Source organism: Sapajus apella, unplaced genomic scaffold, assembly GCF_009761245.1.
Source record: "Sapajus apella isolate SASKATOON/1434 unplaced genomic scaffold, GSC_monkey_1.0 scaffold112, whole genome shotgun sequence".
NCBI lineage: Eukaryota > Metazoa > Chordata > Mammalia > Primates > Cebidae > Sapajus > Sapajus apella.
In genome coordinates, this window is record NW_022437052.1 from 2,799,292 (window position 1) to 2,819,072 (window position 19,781).

At 42.7% G+C, this 19,781-nt stretch overlaps 1 long non-coding RNA gene across 1 annotated transcript; it reads right to left on the minus strand.

The window, feature by feature from the left end:
* Positions 1-356: 356 nt before the first annotated feature.
* Positions 357-16,952, minus strand: LOC116537570. Its single transcript, XR_004263201.1, has 3 exons — positions 16,938-16,952; positions 9,996-10,001; positions 357-498 (listed from the first exon to the last, which is right to left on the minus strand). It is a non-coding gene; the product is annotated as an uncharacterized LOC116537570 (long non-coding RNA).
* Positions 16,953-19,781: the final 2,829 nt, after the last annotated feature.

Here is a 19,781-nt window from a genome sequence, read left to right on the forward strand (position 1 = left end):
AAACATAGCGTCATTGTGTGTGCTCACTTCTCATCTCTGGGCCTCGGTTTCACAGTTTGTAGAATGAAGGTACTACTATGCCTCTAACTGTACTATGAGTCTATGATATCTATATATGTTATATGTATGCATAGCACACATACACCCACATACATATGTTTTCAGCCATGGTTTTCAACACATATGTTTTCATCCGTGGGTCCTGGCTTATAATTCCCATAGCCCTTGTTAGAGTAAAGAGGATCTCTATCTCTAGCTTTCTCCTGCCCTCCTTTCACCTGCCCAAGGCCGGGCTCTAATTCAATTGTAGGTCCTAAGACCCTTATTCCAGATGGGGGCTAGCCTGATGTCCTAGAGTAAGGAATGCTGCATAGAGACGCCAAGAAGAATCTGCACAGGCCTTACTGGGTTTAAATCATACTCTATTTGTCCAATCACATTCCAACATGGTTAGCCATGCTTCAATCATGCCTATCCAATGAAGTCTGCATAAAATACCTAAAGGGATGAGGTTCAAGGAGCTTCTGCATAACTGAACACATGGAGGCTAACAGAAAGGTGAACAAAAATTTGTCTATGCACCAAGAGGATGGCACATCCCAACTCCCCAGGAACAGATGCTCTTGTGTTCAGGACACTTCCAGACTTCACCCTATGTATCCCTTCATCTGGCTGTTATTTGTATCCTTTAAAATTGTCTTTGTAATAAGCCAGTAAGCATAAGTGTTTTCCTGAGTTCTGTGGGTCACTCTAGCAAATTAATCAAACGTGAAGAGAATGTTGTGTGAACTCCAACTTGAAGCTCATGGAGGCCTGAACTTGCAACTGGTGGGAAGGAGGAGGTGATCTTGTGGGTCTGAGCCTAAACCTGTGGTTTCAGAGGGCATCTCTAGGTAGACAGAGTCAGAATTAAGTTGAATTGGGGGACACCTAGCTGATGTCCATTGCAGAATTCATTGCTGCTTGATGTATGGGGAGAAATCCACACATTTTGTCACAGAAGTGCTGATTGTTGTTGTTGAGTGAGAAAAGAGAAAAAAGCATAGTTTGAGTTGGTGTTTTTTTCAGGAAGGAAGAAAGAAAGAAGAAAACAATGGAGGGAGACAAAAAAATCACAAGATTATTAAGTGGTAGTTAAGAGAATTAGAGAAGAAATCAGACGAGCCAAAGCCATCAGTGGTGTCCTGTTTGGGACAGAACAGTATGCTCTTTGGGAGAAGAAAATAGGTTGGCCCAGGAGCCACATCTTGGTCTTCAGTTTAGATTGAATGAGAAAAGCTCAATGTCCCAAAAGAGAGGGTTACATTTATGTGATGAGTACTAAGTGAGCACTAATTGTGTGCACAGCCTTATGGTAGGTGCTCTAACCCAACCAGGAAAGAGAAATACATGTGTGAAAATACTACAGCTTAATGGTCAATAGTTTGCTTCTGAAGCCAGACAGGTCTGGGTTTGAATACTGGCTGCATAACTACGATAGGCTGAGTAATAATCCCCAAAGATAACCATGTTTTAATGCTCAGAAACTACAAATATTACCTTATATGGGATTTTGCAGATATGAGCAAATTAAGGCTCCTGAATTGAGGGAATTGTCGAAGTGGACCCTAAATATAATCCCACAAATCTTTATAAGAGAGAGGCAGAAGGAGTTCTGACTGCCAACAAAAGATAAGAAGACCATGTGACAGAAACAGGGTCAAAGACAGAAGATGCTATGTGAAGATCAAGGAAGGGTTCATGAACCAAGGAATACAATGAATGTAGCTTGAGAAGCTGGAAAAGACAAGAAAATAGATTTTCTCCTAGAGTTTCTAGAAGGAGCATGTCCCTGCCAACACCTTGACCTTAGCCCATTGAAACTAATTTCAGATTTCCGGACTCCAGAACCGTAAAAGAATAAATACGTGTTGTTTTAAGGCACTGAGTTTGTAGCAATTTGTTACAGCAGCCATAGGAAACTGATACAGATTTTTGCACTGGAAGTGTAGTGTTGCTGTAAGAAATATCTAAAAATGTGGAAGTGGCTTTGGAATTGGGTGATGGGCAGAGGCTGCAAGAACTTTGAGGCATATGATACAAAAAGCCTTGAGTTTTTTGAATAGGCAGCTGATAGAATTATGGGTGTTAAAAACTTAGGCAGTGAGGACTCAGGAGAAGTGAAGAGAATGATAGAGAAAGCCTATATTAGCTTACAGAATTCCTATATTGTCATAAACGACTGTTGGTAGACATATGAACACTAAAGGTGCTGCTGGTGACAGCTAAGAAAGAAATAATAAATATGTTATTAGGAACAGGTAGAAAGGGGATCACTATGAACTGATATTTGTATTCCCAAAATTCATATGTTGCCTTTAAATCCCAATGAAACTACATTTGAAGATAAGGAGGTAATCCAGGTTAAAGGAGTTCATAAGGGTAGAATTCTCATCTGGCAGGATTGCTGGGCTTATGAGAGAAGGGGAAGAGAGAGAGCTCTCTTTCTCTTTTCATATACACACACCAGGGAAAGACCATGTGAAGACACAGCTAGGAGGCAGCTGTCTGCAAGCCAGGAAGAGAGCTCTTACCAGAAACCAAATCAGCCAACGCCAGATCCTGGATTTCCCAGCTTCTGTAACTGTGTTAGTAAATACATGTTGTTTATGCCACCCAGTCTATGGTACATTCTTATGAACAGTCCAAGCAGACTAAGACAGGGATTCTTACATAGTGACAAAATACCTATATACATTATATTCATATATATTCAAATGTTTATCCAATGGTATATGCTTATTTATCCTTTTTACATTCTGGTAAAATTGGCCTTTGAAAACACTGGCATTAATAAGAATAGTAAGAATGCAGCACTTAATAAAAATGCCAAGTATGGTGAGATATGCATAAATATTGGCAGAAAAATATTTTTTAAAAAACTATATTAAAGATTCCTCCAAGGGACTCCTAGACTTGATGAATGACTTCAGTAAAGTTTCAGGATGTAAATTTAATGTACAAAAATCAGTTGCATTTTTATACATGAACAATGTTTAAGCTGAGAACCAAATCAAGGATTCTATCCATTTATGAAAGCCACACAAATACACAAATACCTAGGAATGCATTCAACCAAGGAGAACTACAAAGCACTGATGAAAAAAATAGCACAAACAAATGGAAAAACATCCCATGCTCATGGATTGTAAGAATTAATGTTGTTAAAATGACCATACTGCCCAAAACAGTCTACAGAGTCAATGCAATTCCTATCAAATTACCAATGTAATTTTTCACAGAATTAGAAAAACAATTAGAAAATTAATATGGAACCAAAAAAGAGCTTGAATACCAAGGCAATCGTAAGCAAAAGTACAAAGTTAGAGGCATCACATTAATTGACTTCAAAGTATACTACAAGGCTACAGTAATCGAAAGAGAATGGTACTAGCACACAAAGAGACTCATGGATCAATAAAACAGAATAGAGAACCCAGAAATAAAGCAACATACCTACAACCAACTGACCTTTGACGAAGTCAACAGAAATAAGCAATGTGGAAAAGACTCCCTCTTCCATAAATGATACTGTGTAACTGGCTAACGGAAGAATAAACCTGGACCTCTGTCTCTCACCATATACAAAAATTAAATAAAAATGGATTAAAGACTTAAATGTACACCTAGAACTATAAAAATCTGATAATAAAAGCTAGGAAAACCTCTTCTGGACATTGACCTAGACAAAGAATTTAGGTCTAAGACTGCAAAAGCAAATTCAGCAAAACCAGAAATAGACAAATGGCACTTAATCAAAGAGCTTCTGCAGAGCACAAGAAACAATCCACAGAGTAAACAGACAGCCTACAGAATGGGAGAAAATATTTGTAAACTATGTATTCCACAAAGGACTAATATTCAGAATCCAGAAGAACTCAAATCAGTAAGAAAAAACAAGTAACCCTGTTAGAGTGGATAAAGGACATGAACAGAAATTTATCTAAAGAAGACATACGGTGGCCAACAAACATATGAAAAAATGCTTAATATTACTAATCATCAGGGAAATGCAAATTAAAACCACAGTTAGGTATCATCTTACCCCAGTTAGAATGGTTCTTATTAGTCAAAAACTAACAGATGCTGGTGAGCGTGTGTAGAAAAAGAAATGCTGACACACTGTTGATGCGAGTAAATTAGTACATCTCCTATGGATTGGAAAACAATATGGAAAACAGTATGGAGATTTAGTAAAGAACTAAAAATAGAACTACCATTTGATCTACCAATTCCACTACTGGGTATCTACCCAAAGGAAAATAAATTGTTATATCAACATTAGGAGAAATACCTAATGTAGATGATGGGGAGGATGGATGCAGCAAACTACCATGGCATGTGTATACCTATCTAACAAACCTGCACATTCTGCACATGTACCCCAGAACTTAAAGTATAATAATATAAAAAAGAAATTGTTATATCAAACACACCTTCAGTTGCCTGTTTATTGCAGTACTATTCACAGAAGAGTCATGGAATCAACATAAGTGTCCATCAATAGTTGGTTGAACAAATAAAATATGGTATATATACACCATTGAATGCTATTTATCCATAAAAAATATAAAATCATGTCCTTTGCAGAAGCATGGATAGAGCTAGAGCCCATTATCTTAAGTGGAATAACGCAGAAACAGAAAACCAAATACCACATGTTCTCACTTGTAAGTGTGAACAAAAAATGGGTACACATAGACATATGGAAAAGATCACGAACAGTGGAGACTCCAGAAGGGGAAAGAGCAGGAGGGAAGTGAAGATTGAAATATTATCCATTTGGGTACCACAGTCACTATTTTGATGATGGGTACACTGGAAGCCCAAACCTTACTATTACACAATATATGCATATAACAAACCTGCACTTGTACCCCTGAATCTACAATAAGATAAAAATTTATATTAAACACTCTTTAACATCTTTGATATTGTATTTATGAAAGTAAGTTTTTTTTTATTGCATTTTAGGTTTTGGGGTACATGTGAAGAACATGAAAGATTGTTGCATAGGTACACACATGGCAGTGTGTTTTGCTGCCTTCCTCCCCATCACCTATATCTGGTATTTCTCCCCATGCTACCTCTCCCTAACTTCCCACCCCCCGCTGTCCCTCCCCTATTTCCCCCCTACAGACCCCAATGTGTGATGCTCCCCTCCCTGTGTCCATGTGTTCTCATTGTTCAACACCCACCTATGAGTGAGAACATGCTGTGTTTGATTTTCTGTTTTTGTGTCAGTTTGCTTTGAATGATGGTTTCCAGCTTTATCCATGTAGTTTGAAAGTTAGATGCAGTATAGAAGTTGCTCAACTTAAATACAAAATAATTTTAAAATAACAGTTATTACATTAAATGGACTTTTATAAAAAATACATTTCTCAAATGAAAGCATTTCTTTTTTGCTGATAAATTAATTGATATGTGGAAAGTTTTTCTCTAAAATGGATTTGGATATAAGACTCTAAAAATTTATTTTGGTTAATTTTTACCCAGGATTGTCTTGTAACTGATTTATTATTAATAATTTCCTGTGTGTCCCTTGCATAAATAATTGAGATTGGGAGAAAATCACACCTTGGATATGTATTAGTCTATTTTCATGCTGCTGATAAAGACATACCTGAGACTGGGCAATTTACAAAAGAAAGAGGTTTATTGTACTTACAGTTCCACATGGCTGGGAAGCCTCACAATCATGGCAGAAAATGAAAGGCACATCTCATCTCATATGGCAGCAGACAAGAGGAGAGAACTCAGGCAGGGAAATTTCCCCTTATATAATCATCAGATCTCATGAGACTCGTTCACTATCATGAAAACAGCACCGGAAAGACTTGGCCCCATGATTCAATTATCTCGCAACACATCCTTCCCACAACACGTGAGAATTCAAGATGAGATTTGGGTGGGGACACAGCCAAACCATGTCATTCCTCTCTTGCCCTTCCCAAATCTCATGTCCTCACATTTCAAAATCAATTATGCCTTCCCAACAGTCCCCCAAAGTCTGAACTCATTTCAGCATTAACACAAAAGTCCACAGTCCAAAGTCTCATCTGAGACAAGGTAAGTCTCTTCCACTTATGAACCTGTAAAATCCAAAGCAAGTTAGTTATTTCCTAGATACGATGGGGGTGCAGGCATTGGGTAAATACAGTCATTCTGAATGGGAAAAAATGACCAAAATCAAAGAGATTACAGGACCCCTGCAAGTCTGAAATCCAGTGGGGCAGTCAAATTTTAAAACTCCATAATGATCTCCTTTGACTCCATGTCTCATATCCAGGTCACGCTGATACAAGAGGTGGGTTTCCATGGTTTGAGGCAGCTCTGCCCTGTGGCTTTGCAGGGTACAGCTCTCCTCCTGGCTGCTTTCACAGGCTGCCATTGCCTGTGGATTTTCCAGGTGCACAGTGCAAGCTGTCAGTAAATCTACCATTGTGGGGTCTGGTGGATAGTGGCCCTGTTCTCACAGCTCCACTAGGCCGTGCTCCAGTAGGGACTCTGTGTGGGAGATCTGACTCCACATTTTCCTTCTGCACTGCCCTAATAGAGGTTCTCCATGAGCGCCCCACCCCTGCAGTAAAATTTTGCCTGGGCACATGGGCATTTCCGTAGATCCTCTGAAATCTAGGTGGAAGTTTCCAAACCTTAATTCTTGACTTCCATGCACCCCCCAGGCTCAACACCACATGGAAGCTGCCAAGGCTTGGGACTTCCATCTCTGAAGCAAAAGTCCAAGCTGTACCTGGGCCTCTTGTAGCCATGGCTGAAGGGGCTGGAATGTACCAAGTCCCTAGATGGTACACAGCAGAGGGACCCTGTACCTGGCCCATGAAACCACTTTTTCCTCCTAGGCCTCCAGGCCTGTGATGGGAGGAGCTGCAGTGAAGACCTCTGATATGCCCTGGAGTCATTTTTCCCATTGTCTTGGGGATTAAAATTCAGCTCCTTGTTACTTATGCAAATATCTTCAGCTGGCTTAAATTTCTCCTCAGAAACTGGGATTATTTTTCTATCACATTGTCAGTCTGCAAATTTTCCAAACTTCTATGTTCTGCTTCCCTTATAAAATTGAATGTGTTGAACAGCACCCAAGTCACAACTTGAATGCTTTACTGCTTAGAAATTTCTTCTGCCTGATACCTTAAATCATCTCTCTCAAGTTCAAACTTCCACAGATCTCTAGGGCAGGGGCAAAATGTCACCAGTCTCTTTACTAAAACATAACAAGAGTGAACTTAGCTCCAGTTCCCAAAAAGTTACTCATTTCCATCTAAGACTACCTGAGCTTGGATTTCATTGTCCATGCTATTATCAGCATTTTGTCAGAGCCATTCAACAAGTCTCTAGGGTGTTCCAAACTTTCCCACATATTCCTGTCTTCCAAGCTCTGCAAACTGTTCCAACTTTTGTCTGTTACACAGTTCCAAAGTCGCTTCCATATTTGTGGGTATGTTTTTAGCAGCACCCCACTCTACTGGTACAAACTTACTGTATTAGTCCATTTTCACACTGCTGATAAAGACATACCTGAGACTGGGTAATTTATACAGGAAAAAGCGTTCAATGAACTTACAGTTCCACATGACTGGGGAAGCCTCACAATCATGGCAGAAGGCAAGGAGGAGCAAGTCACATCTTATGTGGATGGCAGCAGGCAAAGAAAGAGCTTTTACAGGGAAACTTCTACTTTCAAAAACATCAGATCTCATGAGACTTATTCACTATCATGAGAACAGCAAAGAAAAGACCATTCCCCCATGATTCAGTTACCTCTCTCTGGGTCCCTCCCACAACACATGGGAATTCAAGATGAGATTTAGGTGGGAGCACAGCCAAACCATATCAAGTCTATGCAAATAAATGACAAATTGTGATGGCAAAACCGGAAGTGTTACTAATGTGTAATTATGACATTGATCACTAAGAAAAATCAATGAAACAATGGCAAATAAGCACATAAAAAGATATTCAACACTGCTAGACTTTAGGAAAATACCAATTAAAACCACAGTAGAAGACACTTAGAAAGTCTAACATGAAAAGGAATGGCTGCGCTGACCTTGATCAGGCTATGGAAACCTGAACACTCACATCCTGCTGGTGTGACTATAAAATGGCACAGTCATTTTGGTAAAGAGTTTGGTAGTTCCTCAAAAACTGTAACATACACTTTCCATATGACTCAGAAACCCCATTTCTAGGTATTTACTCAAGAGAACCAGAGGCACATATCCATACAAAGATTATACACAAATGGCCACAGCAGCTTTATTTGCAATTGTCCCAAACTGGAAAAATAACACAAATATCCGTTAATACATGAGTGGATAAACAAAACATGATATATCCATGCAATGGAATACTACACAGCAATAAAAAGGAATAAACTAGTGAAGCATGCCACAGAAGGGATGAAGCTTAAAACAACTATGTAGAATGAAAATTTCATTTATATCAAATTCTAGAAAATACAAACTTGTCAATAATGGTTGAAAACAGATTTGCACTTGGCTTGGGATGGAATGAAGTGGAAGGGATGGGAAGGAAGGATTTCAAAGGGGCAGAAAGAAACTTTGTAGATGGAAGTATACAAACCTGTCAAAATTATCAAAGTGTATACTTTAACCACATACAGTATTCTGTATGTTAAATATACCTCAACAAAGCTATTAAAAGTACAAATTAAAAAATAGTAAAATCTGAAATATACTAGAAAATATTGGCTACATACCCACAAATGGAAAATAATGGTTTCGAGATTTTATGGTATAGTGCCCCATTTTATCAACTAAGAGTCATTTGTTTTCATAGGATAAGACCCATGGTCTGTTCCGTCTTATGCATGACCTGCTCCGTGCCTGTGCATTGAGTTTATCTTGCTTGGTTTCCCTGAGCACAGGCTGCTCATAGCCAGTGACTCTTGTGTCCTGGATAACTGCAGCATTACACTGTTCCCGGAACCAAGTCAGGCATTCTGAAATCTTTGCTCCTTTCTGTTTGTACCTGAGACTCTTGCAGTTCTTAAAAAAAAAAAGAAAGAAAAGGAAAGAAAAGAAAAAGAAAGAAAAGAAAGCCAATATGCACAACTAATTTTTTTATACCTAATTTTAGGGTTTATTTTCTCAAGGTGTTTAAGCAAGGCTGGCCATGAAGGGTGAAGTCCTTTCACTGTCTTGGGCCTAGCGATGCCCGCAGAGGGCAGACAGAGGAGGGGGATGCTGGCGGTGTTTCTTGCTGGAGTTAAATACGTCGCTTAGATTTTGGTCCCACAGGACCACACACCCATGAGACTATTGAGCAGCATATGCTACCTGAATGGGGCAATAGTGACTAAAGAGTGTTGACATCACACTCTGTCCTGCCCAGGAGAAGCAGAGGCAGGAATGTGTCCCGCCAGGGGGCTGGTTCTCTGCAGTTCATCTGTGAGTAACGAGCCAGCCATTGAGACTGCCCCCTGGCGAGTCTATGTGTTCTCTGAGGAGTCTATGTGTTCCTGGGACAGGCCTGTGGGTGGCATCTCTCTGTCTCTGGACTCTCCTCCATCCCTCTTGGGGCTGGCACTGCCTGCAGGGCTGTGTGTACCATGGTCTTGAAGCACCTGCTGCCTTGCTCTTCCCACAGATGCCTACACCCACCCTGAGAAGCCTGCCTGGCGGGCCTTTCTGTGGCGGCCTGCAAGGTCAGGGTGAAATGGTAGGGAGGGGAGTCTGCGACCCCTGTGGCTGGGCAAGCCCACAGGAGGCAGAGCCAGGGAGCAATCAAAGCCCACAGGGCTCCTTCCATGGTGCTGGCTTCCAGAAATCTGGGGGAAAGAGACACTTTCATTCAACTATTATCTCACAAATTAAAAAAGAAACAAGCAGATTAAGTTAGACTTGCTGAGTTTTAATTCAAATTATTTATTCAAAATATAGAATTTCTTTGCTTCTACCATCAGTCCCCACCCAAGGCTTCTCCACTGTGGCCCCTCCGAGCAGGTGCAGGCTGGGCTGGTTTGAGGGCCTCTCTGGTGCCCTGGACTCACAGAGAAGGATGTATTGGAGTGGGGAGGCCAGAATCTGAGCCTCACCCCAAAGTTCCAACAGAGAGGGCTTTGAGATCTGGCTTCTCTCCAGAGGGTTTTGCCAGCTCTTGTTTCTTGGGGATGTAAAGCTGGAGATAGAAATATAAGAAAAGAGAGCTTAGAAAACCGAGGTCAGCGAGAGCTCAGAAGAACCCGAGCGTGGGTAAGGCAGAGCTCGTGCTGGGAGCATGGTTCTGGGAACCTCTAGTTGCTTCATCTTATTTTCTGCCTCGCCAGCGTAACCCAGCTGTGACCCTGGACAGAGGCCTGTGGAGGCAATTATTTTTCAAAGGAATTTAGGATTGCTCCATTTCATAAATTTTGGTAGGTAAATTCTTTTTCTCATATGCGCCCCAAAACTAATGCCACTTTATTGGCAAATCCCTGAATTCAGCCTTCCCCCTGACTACAGTGACTGCCCCAGGCATGAGCTGTTCCTGCTGTCTCCTTGTGGGAACAGTCTGGACTTGAGCTAGCTGCTCTGTGTGCATCTCAGGTCCGCCCTTTGTAGCTCTGGCTCCTCTCCTGATCCAGACCTGGCCAGGCCATGCTGACGTCACGCTTTGCAGACTCCTTCCTACAGAGTGTCTCCTTTCCACATTTTTAGACACACGGAGAAGAAGAGAGGTCCTCAGGCTCTTAGCTCTCCTCTGTGGTTCTAGACAGTTATTCCAGCACGACTCCACAGCAGTCCTTCTCTTTTCAGTCCTCTACATCTGATTCTGTTACCCTCTGAAAATGACTGATGGCCTTGGCCTGTTGACCTTTAGCATATTCTGACCACACAGGCGCCTTCCCCACATCACAGGCCAGAGATGCAGGGTGAGAAATGGACAGAAGTCTTGCAGCACGAAAGTCATGAAGCTTTGCTCCTGGGTATACCACACACTCACACGTTCTGTCCTTGGCCGGACAATGTCTGTCTGGCTCTCAAAGCAGGAAGCATCCCCCTTTCAAAGGCTGACCCTTCCAGTTGGCATCTCTGTCTTCTTTAAGATCTTACTCTCTTTGTTTTGCCTTTTGTCTCTCTGTTACCTTAAAATTCTCCCTCACCACTTGATCTTTCTCTGTGTCTACAGATACAGTCAAGTATTTCACTTGAGAAGTAAAAGGGTTTGTCTTACCCCGAGATGTCAGGAATTAATTCTAACATCAAAATTATGGTCTTTTGTCTGGTAACCACCTCAAAAAGTCCACATCTGTCCTTTGAATTTTTGGCAGTAGTCACATGTTTGGTTTCTTGATTTCCATTTGTGCCACTCCATTCTATTCCTCAAATGTCAACATAAATGATCTCCTTAAAATATACATTTAATATGTCACTTTCTGGCTTAAAATAGCCCAATGTGTTCTAACTACTTTCAGAATAAAAACACGTGTGAGTCCCATTCCGGCAGGGAGTGGGGCTGTGCCTGGTGCTTCCCTAGACTCTGTGCTCCTCTAGGGTGCTAGGTGTCCTGGATCACCCCTGTAATCCCAGTACTTTGGGAGGCCAAGGTGGGAAGATCTTCTGAGTCCAGCAGTTAGAGACCAACCTGGGCAACCTGGAGAATGCTGTAGTCCCAGTTACTCAGGAGGCTGAAGCGGAAAGCTCACTTGAGCCCAGGAGGTCAAGACTGCAACAAGCCATGACTGTGTCACTGCATTCCAGCCTGGGTGACAGAGCAAGAGACTCTGTTGAGAGAGAGAGAGACAGAGAGAGAGAGAGAGAGAGAGGAAAGAAAAGAAGGAAAGAAAGAAAGAGAGAGAGAGAAAGAAAGAAAGAAAGAAAAGAAGGAAAAGAAAGAAAGAAAGAAAGAGAGAGAAAGAAGAGAGGGAAAGAGGAAGGGAGGAAGGAAGGAAGGAAAAATCTCCTCTATGTGAGCCACACCAGTCTACTGTGATTATGCAGATACAGAGAGTTCTTTGCTCCCCAGAGACTTCACATTTGCTATTCTCTGTCCAAGAGTACTGTTCCCATCAGTCCTCTTGGAGTGTCCCCCCATCCTGCCGCCCTCCAATTTTACAGAACATGCTTCATCCCTTTCTAGCACTTACTTATCACAAGATAGAACTTATTAATTAGCAAAGTGGTCTAACTTCTGTCCCTTCCCCTAAAATGTCAGCTCCATGAGGGCAGTAATTCTTTCTTTTTGGTTCACACTTGTGTTCCTTGTACACAATTAACATGTTATCTATTGTGCTAAACACATTTGGTATAAAATTCATTGAACAATAGGTTAATAAATGAATGGATGAACTAATGAACCCTCTGACCTCAAGTAGCCATATGCTGTGTGCCAAATGCCCCTTGATCCCTGCTAACTAACTCTGCTGTCATTCGCTGAATGCTCACTCTCCTCCATTCCGTCATTTCAACTTGAGCTGATTTTTAATGCACAGACTCTATCTCATCTATTCTCTTTGCCCATGTCCTCGTCACTTTAGACGAAGGTCATCTTCCCTTTCCTCTGAGTCATGGTATATCACCTTGTACTATTTATGAGAAGGTAATTTTTTATGAAAATACACTTTATTCTCTCAGCTGGATTTTGAGCCTTGAGGACAAAAGCCACGTTTAATATCTTTTTAATTTCCTAGAGCTCTTTGGCACTGTGATGGTGGACTGATAGATTTGAAAAGGAAGACTCTGCCTGAGTTCACTTCCATCCAGATGAAATAACTTGCATGAGATGAGTACCTGTGACTTTCTTAATCTGTATATATTTTTCTTTGCGATTTCCTTGTACTGTGATGGAAAAGAGGGATACTTTAACATAGCAGATGATATGCAATGTCCTTAGCAGGTGTGAGAAATATAGGCTGACATGGTGTGTAAGGATGAGGTGTCAGCAATCCCGAGGGTTCCATCTTCAGAGGGGAAATCATTTCTCTTTTCTTTCTAACCTCATTAGTGAAGTTAAAAGCTGCTTACCCAAGAACATCAGTGAAGGGCAGTCAGGTGAGGAAGGAACGTGTTTCCAAGTTTGAATCAGAAGAGGTTCCTGAGTGGGGGCTCAGGACATCACAGTGCAGTCTGGTCTCCACACAGGGCTTCAATGCTTGTTTCTGTGGACATGGCAATGGTGCTGCCCAGTGAGTTTGTTCAGGATGTTGCAATCATGTAATGATGTGGTCAGGGTGAGGATGTAGTCATAATGAATTCAGTGCCGCTCAGTGTTGGAGAAAAAAGTTTTGAACTGAATCCAAATGGCTTTGTAGCTTAGCTGTGATTCAACTAGGATGAATAGCAGAAACCCCTTGTTACAGCTCCAGTGCTCGGGAGTCTGTGGGGTCTAATCAAATCATTCTTGAAGAAGGTATGAAAGGCCAGTGCTGAGAATTGAGGATTAAAATGTAACACAAAACAGAGACATTTTGGATGAGTTAGCAATTGAGATACAAGGTCAGAAACCATGATTTCAAAAAGGCAACAGGACTTCATCCAATATGAACCAGCTGGGCTAAAGCCACTCAAACTAGAGTTGGAAGCAAATGTGAAGACAGAAGTCAGAAGAAGGGACAAGACAAACATGAATGTGAGAGAAGAAATTCCCCAGGCTTCCTGCTTCTCTCTAAGAGAAGAGAGGCTGAAGGAATTTGTCTGTTACCATGCTATCCCCCCAAAACGTTTACCTATTGAGAAAAATTCAGTCTATTCATTTGATCAACACTTTATTGAGAAGCAAGTGTGTGCCAGGCACAATACGTGTCATGTGACATTCTTCAGTTAACAGAATGGAGAGAGAATGCTGTCCTCCAGGAGTTTATATCCTAAAGGAGGTGGTAGAGGCTTACAGACACAAAGCAATGAAAACATAATACATGTAGATTATAGTATGTTAAGAGACAATGAATGCTGTGAAAAAATACATAAAGAGCAGGGAGGGATGGTTTGAATGCCGAAATTAGAGAGAGGAGGGACTTGCAATGAACAACTCATTGAAATGTGCATGTGGACCTATTACATTTTTCTCACGATTTTCCCTTTTCAGGGTGTCAACTACTTTGGGCTAGAACATGGGCTAACAAAACACTGTCGTGATTGTCGGTCTTCATCTAACCCAGGCCAGCTTGTTTTTCACAGAGAAAAATGTCTGTGGCCTAAATGCGTATGATGACACTAGAGTGGATCAAAAGAAAGTGTAAAAACCGTGGCCTAGGTGGCAAAAGCCATCTTCAATGGCATTAGTAGCAGGTCACATATACTATTGGTTCTCAGGGTTCCCTTCCCTGGTGGGAACATTGTAAAGTTGACCTGGTGGTTATAGGTCCCAGTGGACTTGAGTATGAAGGAGAAATACCTGTGACTCTCAACCTCATTTCTACAACCTGAAGGGACATTTAATTTGAGTTATGTTTATTGTCCGCTGCCATTAATCACTAAAGGACTGTTTCCAAATGGATTGTTAAACAAACTGAGTCCGTGTTTTATCAGTGGAACCAGACCGTTGTGACACAAGGACTCTGATGGGCACGATGGGAACAAGATCATGGTTTGGAACAGGTGGGTAGAAAAGAGATCTTGTTAACCCCAGAGCTAAGGACCATGGCCAGACGTGCACATGCTCACATCATGACTGTGTGAAACTAGAAATGTGGAGGTGAAATAGATTCCAAAGGGCAGCCTGTGGCTCTCCCTGATGTACTCTGGATGGTATATTTTCAGAGGCCTGTGTCTTTGGGATATTATTCATGTCATTGCTATTGCCTGACACATTACCTGAGTGGAAACATTAGTTTCTGTGGAATAAGTCTGACATTACAGGCAGGTGAAGAGGCTCATGAGATCATGATAATATACTGACAGGCAGTCACCTCAATATTTGGGATGGAACAGTAAGTCAGGAATAGAGGCTGGATGGGCCCTGAGCAGGGTTTTTGGCCTGGCATGGTCCTGCCTTAGACCTGCATAGGGTCTTGGTCTAGCTCTAACAGAACACCACAGACTAGGTGGCTGTAAACATCAGATATTTATTCCTCACAGTTCTGGAGCCTGGGAAGTCCAAGATCAAGGTGCTGGCAGGTTTGGACTTCGGCCAGACACACTTCCTGGTTCGTAGATGCTCCTCTTTTGGCTGTGTCCTCACATGGTGGACAGGGGCAAGGAAGCACTCTGGGGTCTCTGAGGGCACTAATTACATTCATGAGGACTCCACCCTCACCACCTAATCACCACCCAAGGCCTCACCTCCTATGCCATCAACCTGGGGGGCGAGAATTTCAACATAGGAATTTGGGGCAGCTGTAAACAATGGGTCCATTGCAAAGGTGAAGTTCTGAGCCGGTGGTACCAGAGGCTGAGTAGGGGAGACATCGCTCTAGGAAAGATACAGCTCCTGGGCTGTTTCCCTTCCCATTTGCTCCTTTTCTCCCATAACCCCTGTCATAGTTAATTTTATGTCAACTTGACTGAGCCATAGGGCGCCTTGACATTGGGTCAGGTATTATTCTGGGTGTGTCTGTTTTATACAAGATGAACATTTGAATCCATAGACTGAGTAAAGCAGATGACCCTTCCCAATGGCACTGGGCCTCAGTCATCAGTCAAAGGCCTGAATGGATCAAAAAGTCTGACCTCCCATGAGAAACAGGGAATTCTTCCTCCTGCCTGCCTTGAGTGGGGACATTGGCTCTTCCTGACTTCAGACTATGTTGACATGGGACCCCTGGGTCCCCAGCTTGCCAACTGCAGGTAGAAGGGCATGTCAGCCTCCCTAAGTGTGGAGCCAATTTTTTACAATAACCCTCTTTCCATCTATCCTAAGGGCTCTATTTCTCTGGAGAACTCTGGCAAATACAACATCCCTATTATTTCATCTTTTTCTGACATATTTAAACTTTAAGTTTGCTATTGCATGAAGAAATGTGTGGGTAAGATTTTGTGTAATTGGGGGATTATAATAACCCAGTCAGCTTTCAGTCAATAGTGTCCACTAGAAGGAAAGAAAGATAAATCCTCAGGTGGGTTGGAGGTACTAGCTTGGTCTTGTATCAGGAAGGGATGCCTGTAAAGGGGAAAGGCATGGCAGCAGGGAAAGGTGAGAATCGCAAATGTGAGGAAAACAGCCCATAGATTTTCTGAATAAAGTTGGTCAAAGCTACTTATATAGCTTAAAGAAATGACTTCCCAGGTGCGGAGGCTCATGCCTGTAATCCCAGCACTTTGGGAGGCTGAGGTGGGCAGATCACCTGAGGTCAGGAGTTGGAGACCAGCCTGGAAAAACTCCATCTCTACAAAAATACAAAATTGACCAGGCGTGGTGGCACATTCCTGTAATCCCAGCTACTCAGGAGGCTGAGACAGGAGAATCACTTGAGCCCGGAAGGCGGAGGTTGCAGTGAGCTGAGATCACACCATTGCACTCCAGCCTGGCAACAAGAGCGAAACTCCATGTAAAATAGAAGAAATGACGTGCATTTAAACAGACACTGTGTGTGTTGTACTGCTGCAGATACAGCTAGAGAAAGGGAGAGTTAGAAGAAAGCCTTGAATTTCAGACTCAGCCTCTCAGAGTGAAGCTGCCCCCCTTAAATACAAGTCCTGTGTGGGCAGTGGACCCATCATCTCGCCACAACCAGAGTCACAGCAGTGCTTGCCACCCCTGCAGCCTCTGTTCCTCCCCTTTTTACCCATATTAGGAGCCTCTCCAAGGTCAGGACCCCACCTTTGCACTCTGTATCCCACTCACAGTCTCTTGAACTACTAATTTATTCCTCTCTGCAGAATTATTCCTATCAGGATGCAAACATGTTCTAACATTGCCCTTGAAAAGCCCCCTTTCTTACCTCAAGTGCCCTTCCAGGTAAAATTCTAATCGTCTGTTCCCAGTCATAGCAAGACCTTTCTAGAGAACTGCCTGAGTTTTTGTCTTCAGTTCTTCACCTCTGATTCCCTCTGCAGCCCAATCTGATACAGCTGCATTTCTCAGTGTGCCACTGAAACAGCTTCTGTGAGGACACTGTGGCCATGTGGCCAGAGACTGTGGTCACTCCTTTTATCAGTGCACTGTTGATAGTTCAGTCATGTCTGACGCAGTGGACAACTTCTTTCATCTAGAGCAGCAGTTCTCGAATGAGTCTAATTTTGCCCCCCTGGGGTGCCTTGGCCATGCCTAAAGGCATTTTTCATTGTCCCTGATAGTGAAGGGAGAACTCCTGTATCTGGCGTGTAGAGGCCAGGGAGTCCCCACGACAAAGTCCCCTCTGGCTCAGTGTGTCAGAGGTGCCAATGTTTCCTTTCATTTGCAGCTGCCTGATGAGTTCACAGGGTCTGCCTCGGTCCCATGTGCTGGCTTGTCTTTTAGATAACCCCTGGATATTTGGTTTGTATAAGGCTTGGTCTGTACGTCATTCTCTATCTGCATTCTCTCCATAGGTCAGTGAATACATTTTCATGTTTTAAACTATGAGTATGCTGATGACTCTAGTTCAAAACACCCTGATGACCTCTAGATGCATATGTCTAATTGCTTACTTGGTATTGCTATTTGAATAAGAGACATCAGAAACTTAATATGTACAAAATAGAAGTGGGATTGCTCTGCTAAACCCACAGCTCCTTCTCTGCTTTCCCACTTCCCAGTGAATTGTACCACAACTTGCCCAGTGCATAAAGCTCTACGTATCCTCCTGGATTCCTCTCTTTCCAGAGTGTCCTATAGTGAATACATCATCCAGTCCTGGAGTCCCTTTATAAAGTATTTCCTGCTCTATTTATAAAACATTTCCTTTAATTGAATTTTCTCCAGCTCCATGTCTGCTCATCCAAGACACCATCACATAAACATTGCCTGTATCACTGCAGTTGCTTTGGGCTCATCATTCTGCTTCTGCTCTGGCCCTTTTGCAACCTACTCCCATATAGCATCCCTAAGTATATTTCAGAATTGTAAATCACACTCATGTACAGTGGCTCCCATTGCACTCATAAAAAATACTCCATCTCCTTCCTGGGCCCGCGGTCCTGAATGGTCAGGCCCCTGCCCGTCTCTCTCACAGTGTTCACCATGTGTCAGCAACCATGGTACTGATGTCAGGAATAGCCCCAAATATTGCCCATTCTGGATTCGTGGCTCTGCAACGTGATCTTGAAGCTCCTCCCATGAAGAGATGACATCCGTTTGTCTACCCCATGGATCGGCTTGGCCCTGTGACTAACTCTCACTCAAGGAATGCAGCAGAGGCGATATGGTGTCACTCCTGAGTCCAGGAAACAACAGGCCAAGTGTGCTTCTGCCAGCCCTTCTGGGTTACTATCCAGCCCCCATAGTGCTGCCCACTGGAGGATGAGAGACTATATGGAGGAGAGAGGAGCTGCCCCAGCCAAGGCCATGCAAGAGCCAGCAGCTGATCACTAGTACACCAGTGAGCCCAGAGAGGGCCAGAAGAGCAGCCCATCCACACCTGCCCAAATTGCCAACTCTCAGAAGTGTCAGCCAGTCAAGGTTTGCTGTTTTAAAATACTTAAATAGATTATTATATAGCCTATCTTCTGGCCTGACCCAGGCCCAGAAGCCTATAGTGAGGAAGAAGGTGTGGTGTGCTTTTACCTTTTTGCTATGAGTTGGGAGAGGAGAAGAGTCCTGGGAATGTCAAGGCCTTGGTTGACTGGTGCCCTTGAAATCTGGCATCGATGTGCTGGTGTTTGGGACTTGCAGGCCAAACCTGTGGTCCTTTCAAGACAGCCCATCCCTTTGTTGTACCTCGAGGTGATGCGTCCTCTCATCTGCATCTTGGGGTACACTTCACGTGGACCCTTTCTGTGGATATCACCTGTCCCTGGAAGGCTATGGTTTGGGATGAACTCTTTATGACAGTTCATGGGCTACTTTCCATGGTGATCATGCTGGCCCATGTGGGGCACTTGGCCAGCCACTGTCAAGGAATTCATCTTTCCTTGCTATTCATCACAGATATCTCCATCCACCTGTTGCCTTTACATATTTTCTCATGAGGGTCAGGTACTCAGTCTATATGTCTGTTAAATGTTATGGGATGAAGGCTGTACTCTCCTTAGGAGAAATACAACCTTAGCCTGGGTTGGGGCAAAGGACACTGAACTCTTAAAAACGCTCTCCAAGAAAACCTTCACCATCAGAGTTTTTCCTCCCTTCTTGATCAGTCTCCTGAACACAGGCTAAGAAAAGCTCTAGATTTTTTAACTTGTCCCTGCCCTGTTTGCCGTGGCTTGTGTTTCTCTTTAGAACGCAGGAGGGATGCTTGGAACCCGTTGTCCTCATTAGAAATTCTGACTAGGAAGACTGGATTTAACATGTTTAACATCACAGCTTCTTAAAAGGCAACTTAGATCTGATCACTGAGCAAACCAGTGTTAGGAGAGGGTAAGAGGGTCGCTTGAACGTGTCAGGGTTAGCCAGAGTGCCCTGTTGGGAATCAGGAAGCTTTCAAGATGTGGGAAGGACTGGGCTGAATGCTGGAGGGTGCAAGACAAGGAACGCCCATAGCAGGGCAAAAACACATGCCCAGAATAAATCCAATTAGTCTAATGTTCATGACAGTGATCTATGATGTTGTTACTCTTATTTTATAGATGAAACAGAGGTTTACACTATTTGTTATTTTTACTCTTTTCTAAGCATAAGAGAGGGCTTGTATTTTTACTGATAACTGATCAAAATATTATCACCCAGTAAATGTGTATTTTATTTTCTGTATTCAATTTGAT